Here is a 12,959-nt window from a genome sequence, read left to right on the forward strand (position 1 = left end):
TTTGTAGACAGGGTCTCAGGTAACCCAGGCTGGCCTTAAAATGCAATGTAACAAAGCTGGTTCTAAACTCCTTATCCTCAAAGTACCTTTGTACTTACAAAACAATTGTTTTTAAAGTTAGGAAGTACACAAGTTCCCCATAATATCCACATGTAGAGACAGGAGGGAAAGACGCTGGCCTGGGTACTGGGTGGCATTCCCACTAGAAAGGTTTCATAAGCCCCCATTAGGATGTCAAATTCCAGTCATCTAGAAACTTCCTATTCACCAACTACAGCAGGCGCTTGCTACCTTGACTTTTGTTTTTCCTTCAAAATTACGCACATATAACGATATTTATCACATCATTGTGCAGGGGAACCGCTGAATGGCTCTTCTAGTTCTTTATAACATATGCTAAGTGGTTGTAGCTACAGCCACTATACCGAGAGCAGAATGGCAGTTGACTCCATTTTTTGAACCAGGTATGGACACCTCCTGGCACCCCTTTCCCCCCTCCCCTTCCCGTCCTCTGGTGACCACAGTTCTCCACTGCCATGTGGCATTATGGCTGCTTTCTCTCCTCATTTAGCAACGGTGGCTCTGATGCACCACGATCTTGTCATTTACAGTACTTGTTAATCATCAGACAGCAAACACACATGGCCCCAGGCAGGTCTGCCCAGCCCCGGGAAAGCTCGTGCGCCCTCTGGTGGGCGTCTCCAGAGAGACAACTTCCCAATCACAGGCATTTTATTTGCCTTTCGGTTTCCAGCAACTGCTTGCTCAAAGAGACAACTCCTGACTAAAACATTGCTTCTTTCTTCACACCAAAGAGAAGCATCAAATTGTTCTGAAAATATATTCCATCGAAAGCATTGTGGGGCTCTGTATACTGAGCCTCTGTCTCAAACAGTTAAAGAAAGAAAGGGCTGACAAGATGGTTCAATAGTAAAGGCTGCCTGCCTCACATGCCCAGCAACCTGAGTTCCAGCTCACACCTGCACTGGGTGGCCAAGTCAGGAAGCAAGTTCAAGGCCAGTCTGGCTACAAAAGGTGTGTTTCAGACCAGTCAGTGCTACATACCTGAGAACGTATGTCAAAAACCCAAACAAAAACCAGGATGGCTTAATCAGAAATCTGCTGAAGACCAAAAAAGCTAACTTCAGAATCTCAATGCAGGGCGTCTATCCTCATAGGCAGAAGGCGCTGCCAGGCTCGGTGGCTTTGGTATCGACTCAGTCATGCCTCACACAAAGCAGGAAACTAAGGTTAAGAATTCTTAGTGGTGAGGGGCACTTGCAGAGGACATAAGTTCAACTCCCAACACCCACGTGGTGGCTTACAACAATTCATAACTCCAGTCCAGGGGGTCCAACACCCTCTTGTCACCAGCCTGGGCACTAGGTGTGCACATGGTACATAGACATACATGCAGGCAAAACACTCCTATACATTAAAAAAAAAAAAAAAAAAGGAATTCTCAAGTTCTGGCCTTGGTTTCTCTTGAATCTTTACAATCTTGATGCTTTCTCCTTTAAGAATGCAGCATTAAGGATACAGTTCTGTTGGCATGCCAACCCCAAAATCAGTATGTAGAAGAGGAGCAATGCAGTGAAATTCAGCTGTAACCACAAAAATGCCCCAAACTAAAGAGCAAAGTGGTGAAGATAAACAGAGTTAATACATATTGCCACACATTCCTCTAAATCCTCTCCATGTATCATCTCAGACCGCTGAAGAATTTATTTAATAGAAGACAGTGGAGGCTGGAGACATCTCTCCAGTGGTTAAGAGCATTTGCTTCTGCAAAGGACTCAGATTTGGCTCCCATCACCCACATTAGGGGGTCTGTAACCACCTGGAACTCCAGTTCCAGGGGATCCGACACTCTTTTCTGGCCCCTGCAGGCACCTGCACACACATGCATATATTCACTCACAGACACATAGACACATATCCATAAATAAAAATAAATCTTACGGGGGAAACAAGACATGGTGATGGAGACAGGAGATGTGACATCATTTTGGTTATTAGAGTGACCAATGAGGCTAAGAAGGGAACCTCAGCAGCCTAGCATGTGGCTCATCTTTTCGTTTTGGTTTTTTGAGACAGGGTAGTCCTCTATGTAGTCCTGGCTATCCTGGAGCCTGCTCTGTAGACCAGGTTGGCTCTGAAAGCACAGAAGTCCTCCTGCCTCTGCCTCCTGAATGATGGAATTAAAGGCGAGCGCTTGGGTTCATCTTAACCACTAAGCCCTGCAGCTTCTCTGCAGAGGCATTCACCACATTCAAGAACAGTTTAAGTTTCTGGACAGTTCTAGGTTGATTGCTAAGTTAAGGATCTACTGAGTTCCCGAATATCTGACATAGCTTCTCCCATGCAGTTCTTGTATAAATTTGGTGCATTTGTTACCATTGACAACAGCAGAAAAACATTATTACAAACTTAAGTCCATAGTTCATACTTCATCTGCGCTGCCTTCATTTCCCCTGGTGTCCTCTTCTCTCCCAGAATCCCCGCCAGGATACCACGTTACAATTGGCTGCCATATCTTCTGATCCTGTTTCTCAAAGTAAGACTTTTCCTGTATTTCAAGGATCCCGTGTTTTGAGGAGTGGGTATTTTGTAGAATGTCTTTGGCTGATATTTACCACATTTTTCTTTTTCTTTTTTTCTTTTTTTTTTTGGTTTTTCGAGACAGGGTTTCTCTGTGTAGCTTTGTGCCTTTCCTGGAACTCACTCGGTAGCCCAGGCTGGCCTCGAACTCAGAGATCCGCCTGCCTCTGCCTCCCGAGTGCTGGGATTAAAGGCGTGCACCACCACCGCCCGGCCCACATTTTTCTTAGGACTATAGTAAGGACGAGGTTTGCTTGGGTTTAGTTTCGGGGCTGGGGAGGAAACCAAGGCCTTAACACATGCTAGGCAAGCACTCTACCACTGAGCTACACCTCCAGCCCAAGGTGATGGCTTTCATGGAGGGATGTCCCAAAGGAGACTGCAGACCCTTAGCTGGTCAAGGTACTGAGAATAAATGACTGCCGAATGTCCAGTCACAAGAGGGACATCGAGGGCTGGTGAGGTGGCTCGGCAGGTAAAGGCACTAGCTGTGAAAGCCTGGTGACATGGTCCCTGGAACCCACACAAAGGTGGAAAAAGAGACCAGACTCCCAGTTGTTTTCTGACCTCCAGGCTCCTTCCAGTCTACTAATCAATATATTCTTAAGTTGGGGAGCTCTATCACCCCTGCTCCAAGGCTCGGGACACACTGCAGAAGAAGGGGAGGAAAGACTGTAAAAGAGTCTTAAGTGATTGGGAATGGTGTGGAATGCTGAGTGTAGGCACAGCGTGGCTACTGCATTCTTGAACTCAGAGCAGCTGTGATTACCTGCACAAGATGCACACAAAATCAGGCTGGTCACACTGTGTCGTGGGGGGGGGGGGCTCATGGGACCCCACACGGTTCTTTGAGTATTTATATACAGATAATGGTTGGTGGGAGAGAGAGAGACTTTTTTTTCAGTGGTATACAACTGGTGAGGTACCCACACTCTTGTAACAACCCTAATAAAACTCACTGGGTCAAAACAAAAACCATGGAAGTAGAAGGCAGGGTGTGTGTGTGTGTGTGTGTGTGTGTGCGCGCGCGGCGCGCGCGCGCGCGCGCGCACATTTGTTGGGAAGAGGAAAGTGATTAGCAGAAGTGGCGGGGGGACAAAAGGGAGTAATGGGGTACCTGTATGAAAGTGGCTCAATGAAACTCATTAATATGTATAATAACGCGTGCTATTTAAAGACGAGAGAGAGAGAGAGAGAGAGAGAGAGAGAGAGAGAAGAAAAGGAACAGGGAAAAGGCACACTGGGATATTAGAATATACTCTTCAAACAAAACATACAAATTTAAAAACAAAAAAGAAGTGGGGAGTTGGAGGCTGAGGAGGTGCATCAGTGGGCGAAGCCACCTGCTCTGAAGGCATGAGGGTCTGGGCTTGCGTCTCTAGCACCTACCCAAAATGTAGGTGCAGCTGCGCATGCCTACAGCCCCAGAGCTTGGTAGGCAGACAGAGGTGGACCCTGGGGACTTGCTGGCCGGCCAGCCTAGCCAAAACAGCAAGTGACAAATTCAGACAGAAACCTGTCTCAAAACAGAGAGTGATAGAGGACACTCTGGCTAGTTTTGTGTCAATGACAAAAGCTAGAGTCATTTTGAAAGAGGGAACCTCAGTTGAAAAATGCCCTCACTAGCTGGCCTTCAGACAAACCTGTGGTGCGTTTTTTTTTTTTTTTTTTTCTCGTGACTGAGGGTTGGTGTGTGAGGACCCAGTTCACTGTGGATGGTGCTCCTCTGGGCTGGTGGTCCTGGATGCTATAAGAAAGCAGACTGAGCAAGCCATGGGAACATAGCCTCTGTTTCGGGTTCCTGCCTTCAGTTCCTGCCCTGACTTCTCTCAGCAACAGACTGTGACCCGAGTCATAAGCTGAAACAAACCCTCTCCTCTCCAAGTCCCTCTTGGTCATGGTGTTTTATCACAGCAAGAGAAACCCTAACCAAGACAGAGCCCACCAAAGCCCTCAAAGTCAACACACGGCCTTCACGAGCACAGGCATATATTCCTTAGATACGCCATTATCTATCATTATGCTTTTGTTTTTACCACTTTATACTTTCTGGTACTGCAGGATGCTACAAGCTCATCTTGTTTATTCCTGATCCAACACCCCAACCAGCTATTTCTTCCGAGCCTTTGCTCCTTTTATTAGAGTCTGGGCACCGAGAATGCTCTTTGCTACTATGTTGTCTTTGCTTCGGTACCCCTGGTGGACAAAGCAAGCAAATATATGTGTATAACCAACCAACCGATTCCCGCAGTGTGGCTCTACGTGTTTACAGATGCACACATCTGCATCTACATGGAACTAGAGGTCCAATCGGCTAGATCAGGAGCTGCAGCCTCACAGGTCAGGCCACGGCCCCTAAGTCTCTCCTCTTAGGATGGGACAAGCAAGCTGTTTCTCCCTCGCTGCCTCCCCCTCCCCCTCCTCTTCCTCCTTTCCTTCCTCTCCTCTCTCTCTGGACTGTAAACTCCTAGTTTCAGCAAATGTACACCATCATGTATAGTTGTACATAAAATAGTTTCTCACCCTAAAAAGAACAGTCTTCAGTGTACCATACTAAACCCTCTGCATTCCTACTATATATATATATATAAATAATATATATATACTATATATATAAATATATATATACTATATATATATACTATATATATATAAAAAAATATATATATATATAAATATATATATATATTTTTTTTTTTCCGAGACAGGGTTTCTCTGTGAAAAGCTTTGCACCTTTCCTGAAACTCACTCTGTAGCCCAGGCTGGCCTCAAACTCACAGAGATTCTCCTGCCTCTGCCTCCCAAGTGCTGGGATAAAGGCGTACACCACCACCGCCTGGCTCTTGCTGTATTCTTCCTAACAGAGAATGCACCGGGTGTCATATTTACGTCCCAGGCTTTGCCCTTACATGATGCTTGTATCTGTAAGCATATGTAATCTCACTTCAGTCCTAAAAGTATCCACTCAGCAGATGACTGAATAAACCCAGAGAGAGGAGGTGGCTTGTTCAAGATCCCAGTAAGTGCTGCTCCTGTGGCTACAGCATGACCTTGACTCTTGCTATGACACTCTTCCCACTACACAACCCTTCTCTGCAGCCGTAAGTGGGATTAGTTGTGCAGTGTTGAGGGGTGCTGGGGCCATTTAGACTCTATTCTATGCTGACTAAAGCTTTAATGGTTAAAATATATATATATATATATATATATATGAGGAAATGGAATCTAGTTCTGACAATTTGGTGAACTTGATACTTCAGAAGCCTTTCTGCTATGCAACACCCCAAAATGCTGGGTAAACAAACAAAAAATACAGATTATTTTAACAACATACATCACTGAGCCAGCAAGCTAGAAAGATCTTTCCAGAAACCAAAATTCCAGATCTGACTGAGCACTGGAGCCAGCAGCAACCCAAAGCCCGCAATGCACAAAAACAAAATATGTCACCCCATTTATCTAAATGGATCCATTTAGTCTACCCAGTGTATCTATGTACTTTACCACATTATCAAACTGGAGGGAAAAAATCATAGATCACAGCAGCAAATATACAGAAAGCACTGACAAAATTCAATGTCTAGTTGATCAAATAAACAAAACTTTTAGCCAATATGGAACAGGAGAGAATTTTATTAACCTGATAAAGAACCATCATCAGCGACCTGCAATGCCAAGGGTCTAGGAGTTCGATTCCCTAGCAGGCAGACAAGATAGGAGATCTGGAAAGATGAGACATGTCTACACAACGGCTGTGAGTCATTAGCCATCCTGTCTTTCTTCAAAAACGACCAACAATAAGTCAGAGGGGGAAGAGGAGACTGGATTTCTCCACGTTCTGAGTTGTCCTTCCGAGTGGTAGTGGGGTGGGGGTGGTCGGGGTGGGGGCTTCTTCTCTGTGTGTCTGCCGCATGAGTGTTTCCTCACCCCCAGTACAAGCCTCCCTTCAACTGCTGATTCTGACTGATTCTGTTGGTGTGTTCGAGATTTCTCCACTGCTCCCTGCGGCCCTCTTCCTGCCTTTCACCTTTAGGCGGCAGAGAAAACGAACCCGTCAAGACCCCTGGTTGGTAGCAACGTCACCCTCAGTAGCAGCTACTCCCTTTATAAATACTAGAGTGAGCTGTCAGTGTTGTCACCTGAGGAGGAACTCGACCGCACACTCGGGTCAACACAGCAGAAAAGGAGATAGAAATAAAAGATAAGGGGCAGAAAAATAACAAAAGGGTCACAATTTCCTGAAGGATTATCAACACTGAAAAAACTCCTGAAGCCCACAAGTGATGATTATTATAATTAAAGAGGAAGCCTGGCAAGAGTTCTCGACCTACCGAAGACATATGCATGTTAATCTACTCGAAACAAGAGTTAACATTAAAAAATCCAATTGGGCCAGCCAGGTGGCTCAGCATGTAAAGGCATTTGCCACAAGCCTGATGGTCAGAGTGTGATCCCTGGGACCCACATAGTGGAAGGAGAGAACACACACCAGGGAGCTGTCCATTGTCCCCACATATGTACCATGGCAAGCACATGCCCCACCCCAGAGTAGATACATTATGTAATAAATTTAAAACTAGAATTTTAGCCAGGCATGGCAGTGCAGGCCTGTAATACCAACATGGGGGAGGCTTTGGCTGGAAGATTAAATTTGTGGCCCAGGAGCCTCATAATGAGTCCCTGTTTTAAGAAAGCAAAAAAAAAAAATATATGCGTACATATATCATTTACAACATTTATTAAAAATTATATTCTTAAGACAATGCAAAATATTTTAGGAATAATTTTTAGGGTAATATTTCCTTTTAGGAAAATTACCAAACTTCAAAGAAACTAAAGAAGATCTAAGGAAATCAGGAAAGACTGTTTCTATAGACTAATTTCAAATGGGTAGGTTGCTGATGCTCTTCAACTTGATATAATATCATCCATCCCAATCAAAATCCCAAAGGGAGCTGGAGAGATGGCTCAGCAGTTAAGAGCACTGGCTGCTCTTGCAGAGGACCTGTATCAGTTTCTAGAGCACACACGGCAGCTCACAACTGTCTATAATCCTGTCCTAGGGGATCCAATGCCCTCATCTTACGTCAATGGGCACCAGGCATGCATGTGGTGCACGTACATACACGCAGGCAAAACACTCATACACATAAAATAAAATAAAAACATATCTATTTTTTTTTATTCTAGTGAGGTTTTCTGTGGAACTTAAGGTATTTTAAAACAAAAAGTACAAACAGAAAAGAAAAAAATTCTGAAGAGATGGAATAAGGTGTAAGCCTTACCCTGACAGCTGTCAAGCTTTGTTAGAAAACTGACTGTAATAATTAGTCAGCTCAGAGAGAGGAAAACAGGACAGACCAGAGACTAGAAACAGACCCAACGATGTGCCGCGGCTTACATGTGGTTCAGATGTGTCCCCCAAAGGCTCATGCACGGGAAATTGGTCCCCAGTGGAAAGGTGGCAGACCTTCAAGAACAGGGCCCAGTGACGGTTAGTGGACTGCTGGAGGCGCTGTTCAGGACAAGGAGTAACACAGTCCCCACCAGACCTCGGTCAGTTCCTGGTTCCTGTCAACATATGATCTCTCGTTCTGACCCATGTTCCCACCACGATGCCATCGACCATGATGTGATACAGCCAAGGAAGGAGACACACAAATTCAGCCTCTGGATCTTAACTTTCAGCCTCCAGAAGTAGGAAATTAAACACTTCTTGATTAAGTGCCCAGCCGCGGGTATTTTGTTATAGCAGCAGAAGACAGATAAAGCCACCACATATGAAATTTGATGAACAGTAGCGCTAACACTGCAGCTCTACATAGAAATGAGGACCAATCAATAAATGGTTCTGGACAAGTGGCTAGTCACATATGAAAAATAATAAAATGGATCACTCATTTACATCATTCCCACATTAAATTAAAGACTCAATGGAAAAGACACATTCTTAAAGGAATTTTAGAGGAAAAAAAGGGCGGGCATTTTGTGATATCAAGTTAAGGGCTTCTTAAACAAGGATCACAAAGTTTTAACCCTATAGAGAAATTCTAAATAATTTTTACCTGATTTAAATTGACAGCTGCTTTTCTGTATATATATCCCCAACACTCACATAGAAAAATGTGTGTTGGTGTATATCTGTACCCCAGCAGAGTGGAAGCAGAGATGGACAGGCTGTCATAGGTAATTGGTGAGCACAGGGCTCACCGAGAGGCCCTGCCTCAAAGGCAAGGCAGAAAGAAATCAAGGAAGACACCAGCATCAACGTCTGGCCACCACATGCATGTATACACACACACACACACACACACACACACACATACATGCATGTACAGCGTAGCATACACATGTACCCATGCACAAGCTACACATATAAATAAGTAAGAAAGAATTAAATCTTGGCTGAGTGTTTGATATCATAAGATGTAGAATATCTTCGAAGTTTTTTCAGAGCGGATATAGATTTTATAATAATAAATGCTGAGAATACATACTACTTTGTATAAATACCTAGGATAAACTGGCAGGAAGCATGTTTAGGACCCTTTCAGATATTGTTGGAAATTCTGTCCTAATCAGAAGCCAAAATTCATTTCACAATTTATTTATGAAACTGAAGACTGCAACCCAAACAGAAAATTTCAAATCAAACATTCTAACATGGCATGGTCTAATGATATAATAATTTGGTCCTCACATGCTGAGGAATGATGGTAGGGAAATATGGACAGTCTTTGTTTTCCATATTTAAATCATGATTCTGCAGGAACAGAAGAGCTTGTATAGACAGCACCAATACTGCAATTCATAGCCTACAATGGCCTTGAGTCTGCACTAATGCCTTTCAGGAAGTGTGCTGTGTAAAGTGTGGCCACTGTGTGCTCAGAACTGAGGCTGCAACACTGCCAGAAGCCCACCAGATTCACCACACACTTCAGTTTTGAATTAATTCTTGGTTGTACATTCAGAAACCTTCTACTGTTGCCAAATGTCTCATGGTCCCCACATTCAGACATGTGATCCCATAATGGCTGGAATCCAGTTTAAGAAGCTGGGCCCACCAGTACATTCTGACAAATGTTATTAAAACAAACTAGATCATGCTACTCCCCTCCTCTAAGCCTCTCGTGGCTTTCTGTCATGACAGAATAAATTCAAACTCCTTCCTTCAGCCTGAAAGGCTGGTCATGATTTGATCCCTGCCTACTGCTCTGAGTTTATCTCCCTCCTGGATACAAGAGAGCCACACCAGACTTCTGGACAGTGTAGAAAAAAACAACTTTGTCGTTACAAGCCTTGAGGACCCTGTGGCTGAGCTTGCCTTTGTTTGAGAAAGGGTCTCACACTGCAATTCTGTAGCCCAGGCTAGCTTCAAACTCACATGGACTGGTCTGCCTCAACCTCTTGAGTTCTGGGATTACAAACATAAGCCACCACGTCGTCTTTTTCCTGAGACCTCTGTAGAGCAGTCCTCCTCATCACTGAAGGCTCAGCTTGAGAGTCCCCCCCTTTAGAGAGGTCTTCTCCGTCCACTCTGGCTCAAGTGGGGCTCCCAGTCTTTTCCTTACAGTGATCCCAGTACTGAAAATCTGTTTTCAACCACTGATGATTAGATGCAACACTGAGTACTATCTAGCTGGTCCTTCTATCACAGTCACTGCTATACCCTGCCACACAGGTCCCAGCCCCGGCAGAGGACAACTGTTGAACAATGGCCTCCAAGGGCCTTGCTTCAAATTTTGTTTCAAATACTCAAAAGCCTGAGAGCTTAAATATTTAGCTAAAACACCTTTCTTAAAGCAAATCATATAAGCAGATATTTTGCTAACATAAAACAAAGAATGGGGGAGTGGTAAAAAAAGAACCAGTATTTATTTTACCATCCCCCCAAACTAGAGAACCTGTAATCATAAGCTGCATCTGTTATCAATCAATGCTATTATGAAAAACACCCACTTTTTTTTTTTTTTTTTTTTTTTTTTGGTTTTTCGAGACAGGGTTTCTCTGTGTAGCTTTGCGCCTTTCCTGGAACTCGCTTTGGAGACCAGGCTGGCCTCCAACTCACAGAGATCCACCTGCCTCTGCCTCCTGAGTGCTGGGATTAAAGGCGTGCACCACCACCGCCCGGCCCCACTTTCTTTTTTTAAGACAAGTTCTCACTATGTAGTCTTAGCTGTCTGGGAACTCCCTATTTAGACCAGGCTGGCTTTCCATTCTTAAGAGATCCATCTGCCTCTGCCTCCCAGGGGCTAGAACTAAAAGTGTGCAGCACCATGACCGGCTGAAAAATACAAACTTTAAAAGTACACTTCACAGGGATTTGTATTTCTCATTTCTGTTGTGGCTTCCTATGGATTTAAAGAGTAAGAGCAGACAAAATCTGCATTGGTGCCAAAAGCACTTAGTTGCTGATAAGTTCTACATATTGGTTTTGTAGGCCATTCATTCATTCATTCATTCAATATATGCATGCATTAACCACATTTTAAGTAGTGTGCTAAAGAGGCAGAACAATATCACAGCTCCTTTTCCTGCCCAGGTTAGCTCAATACAGTGCCACAAGTATATGCAGAGTAACATGGGGTCACACTCAAGGCTGCTTAGCTAGAGGGGGTCGAGGAAAGGGTTCAGGCAGAGCTGTGCCATCCGGGGAGAGTCTTGAGCCTAACAGCTAAGAGAAAGGAAGAAAGGGAGCACTAAAGAAAACCAAGTAGAAAGGCTTGAGCAAGTGGACACACATCCGCACAGGGACAGACATGAAGGACGGTCAAGGGATGAGGCTGAGCTGTAGCCATATCCTTTATGGGACACTCAGGGGTTCTGATGGACCCTCTATGGACCCTTGGGGATCGACGCATGTGTCCTCCAGACTGTTAGCCTGATCAAGAAACCCTTATTTTCAACTTGATTTAAAAAAAAAAAATCTTCAAAAAAGAAAAAAGAACCTTAACAAAAGGATAGTCAGGATGATGACTATCTAGATGCTCTAGATGGCATCGTTCACCCGAGTGCTGTCCAGTTTCGGGTCCCACATTGGGGTTTAGGGGTGCACTCCTCAACAAGCTGTGCATTTGCCATGAGTGCAAAGTAATGAAAGAGTCTGGCTAGTTTTACGTCAACTTGACTCAAACTAAAATCACCTGACAGGGGTAAACCTCAATTGAGAAAAATGGCTCCATAACGGTGGTTCTCAACCTGTGGGTCAGGACCCCTTAGGGGGTTGATGATCCTTTCACAGGGTTCTCTAAGACCATCAGAAATATATCTTTACATTACGAGTCAAAACAGTAACAAAATGACAGTTATGAAGCAGCAACGAAAATAATTTTATGGTTGGGGGTCAGCACAACATGAAGAACCGTACTAAAGGGTTGCAGCATTTGCAAGGCTGAGAACCACTGCTCCATATGATCAGGCTGTAGGCAGGCAGGCCTGTAGGGCATCTTCTTAATTAGTTATTGATGGGTTCATTGTGGTGGAGTCACACCTGGGCAGGTGGTCCTGGGTTCTATAAGAAAACATGTTAAGCACAGCCCTGAGGAGTAAGCTGGTAAGCAGCACTCCTCCAGGGCCTCTACGGAGCCCCTGCCAGGGCTGGAGCCCCTGCCTTGGCTTCCCTCAGTGGACTGTGATTCAGGATTTATAAGATAAATAAGCCCTTTCCTGCCCAGGTTTCTTTTGGTCTTGGTGCTGCACTACAGCAGCAGAAAAGTGAACAAGACACCGATGTACAGAAATGATGTTATCCAGTGAGGGTCAAATAAAGTGCAGGCACACTGACCAAGGAAGGTTTAGGGTGGTTTAAATAAAGACTGGGGCACTGAGTAATCCATAACACTAGAAAAATACGTATAGGTCTCAATGTACAAACAGTATGCATGAAGGACAGGACAGACTGATGATTGGCTTTCTGAATTTTTAAGGTCTAGCAAAACAGTACCAATGATCACAATGAGTAAGCATTTGTTCATTTAATTAACAAATGCCTGGTTATTAGAGTTGCATAAAAGATACATAGGACTTTATATAGTTTTATATTTACATACGTCTAACATACTAAAAATACTTTAACAATGGAAGATCCTGGGTTGGATTCTGGTTTGAAACACTCTGCAGTGGGTGACTAGGAGCCACTAAGAAGGATGTGACAGCTCTGTGCATTAGTAAAGGCACTCTACAAAAACTGTGGCAGGTTGGGATCGAAAATATCCAAGCAGAGGCAGGAAGAACAATCAGAAGGCTAATTAATAACATGATAAAAGTGGGAAGGCACTAAACTACTCAGAAGAAAAGACCGGACAGAAATAGAATCAAAAGGACTTGGTTGTGGGAGAGGCAAAGACAGTCTACTGACT

General features: G+C 44.2%; 1 protein-coding gene across 1 annotated transcript in view; it reads right to left on the reverse strand.

Annotated features, from left to right (window-relative positions):
• Window positions 1-12,959, reverse strand: part of Mettl8 (methyltransferase 8, tRNA N3-cytidine) — an 88,254-nt gene that overhangs the window by 74,874 nt on the left and 421 nt on the right. The gene's annotated exons all lie outside the window — the stretch shown is intronic.

The sequence above is a fragment of the Peromyscus eremicus genome, chromosome 4, assembly GCF_949786415.1.
Source record: "Peromyscus eremicus chromosome 4, PerEre_H2_v1, whole genome shotgun sequence".
Classification (NCBI taxonomy): Eukaryota; Metazoa; Chordata; class Mammalia; order Rodentia; family Cricetidae; genus Peromyscus; species Peromyscus eremicus.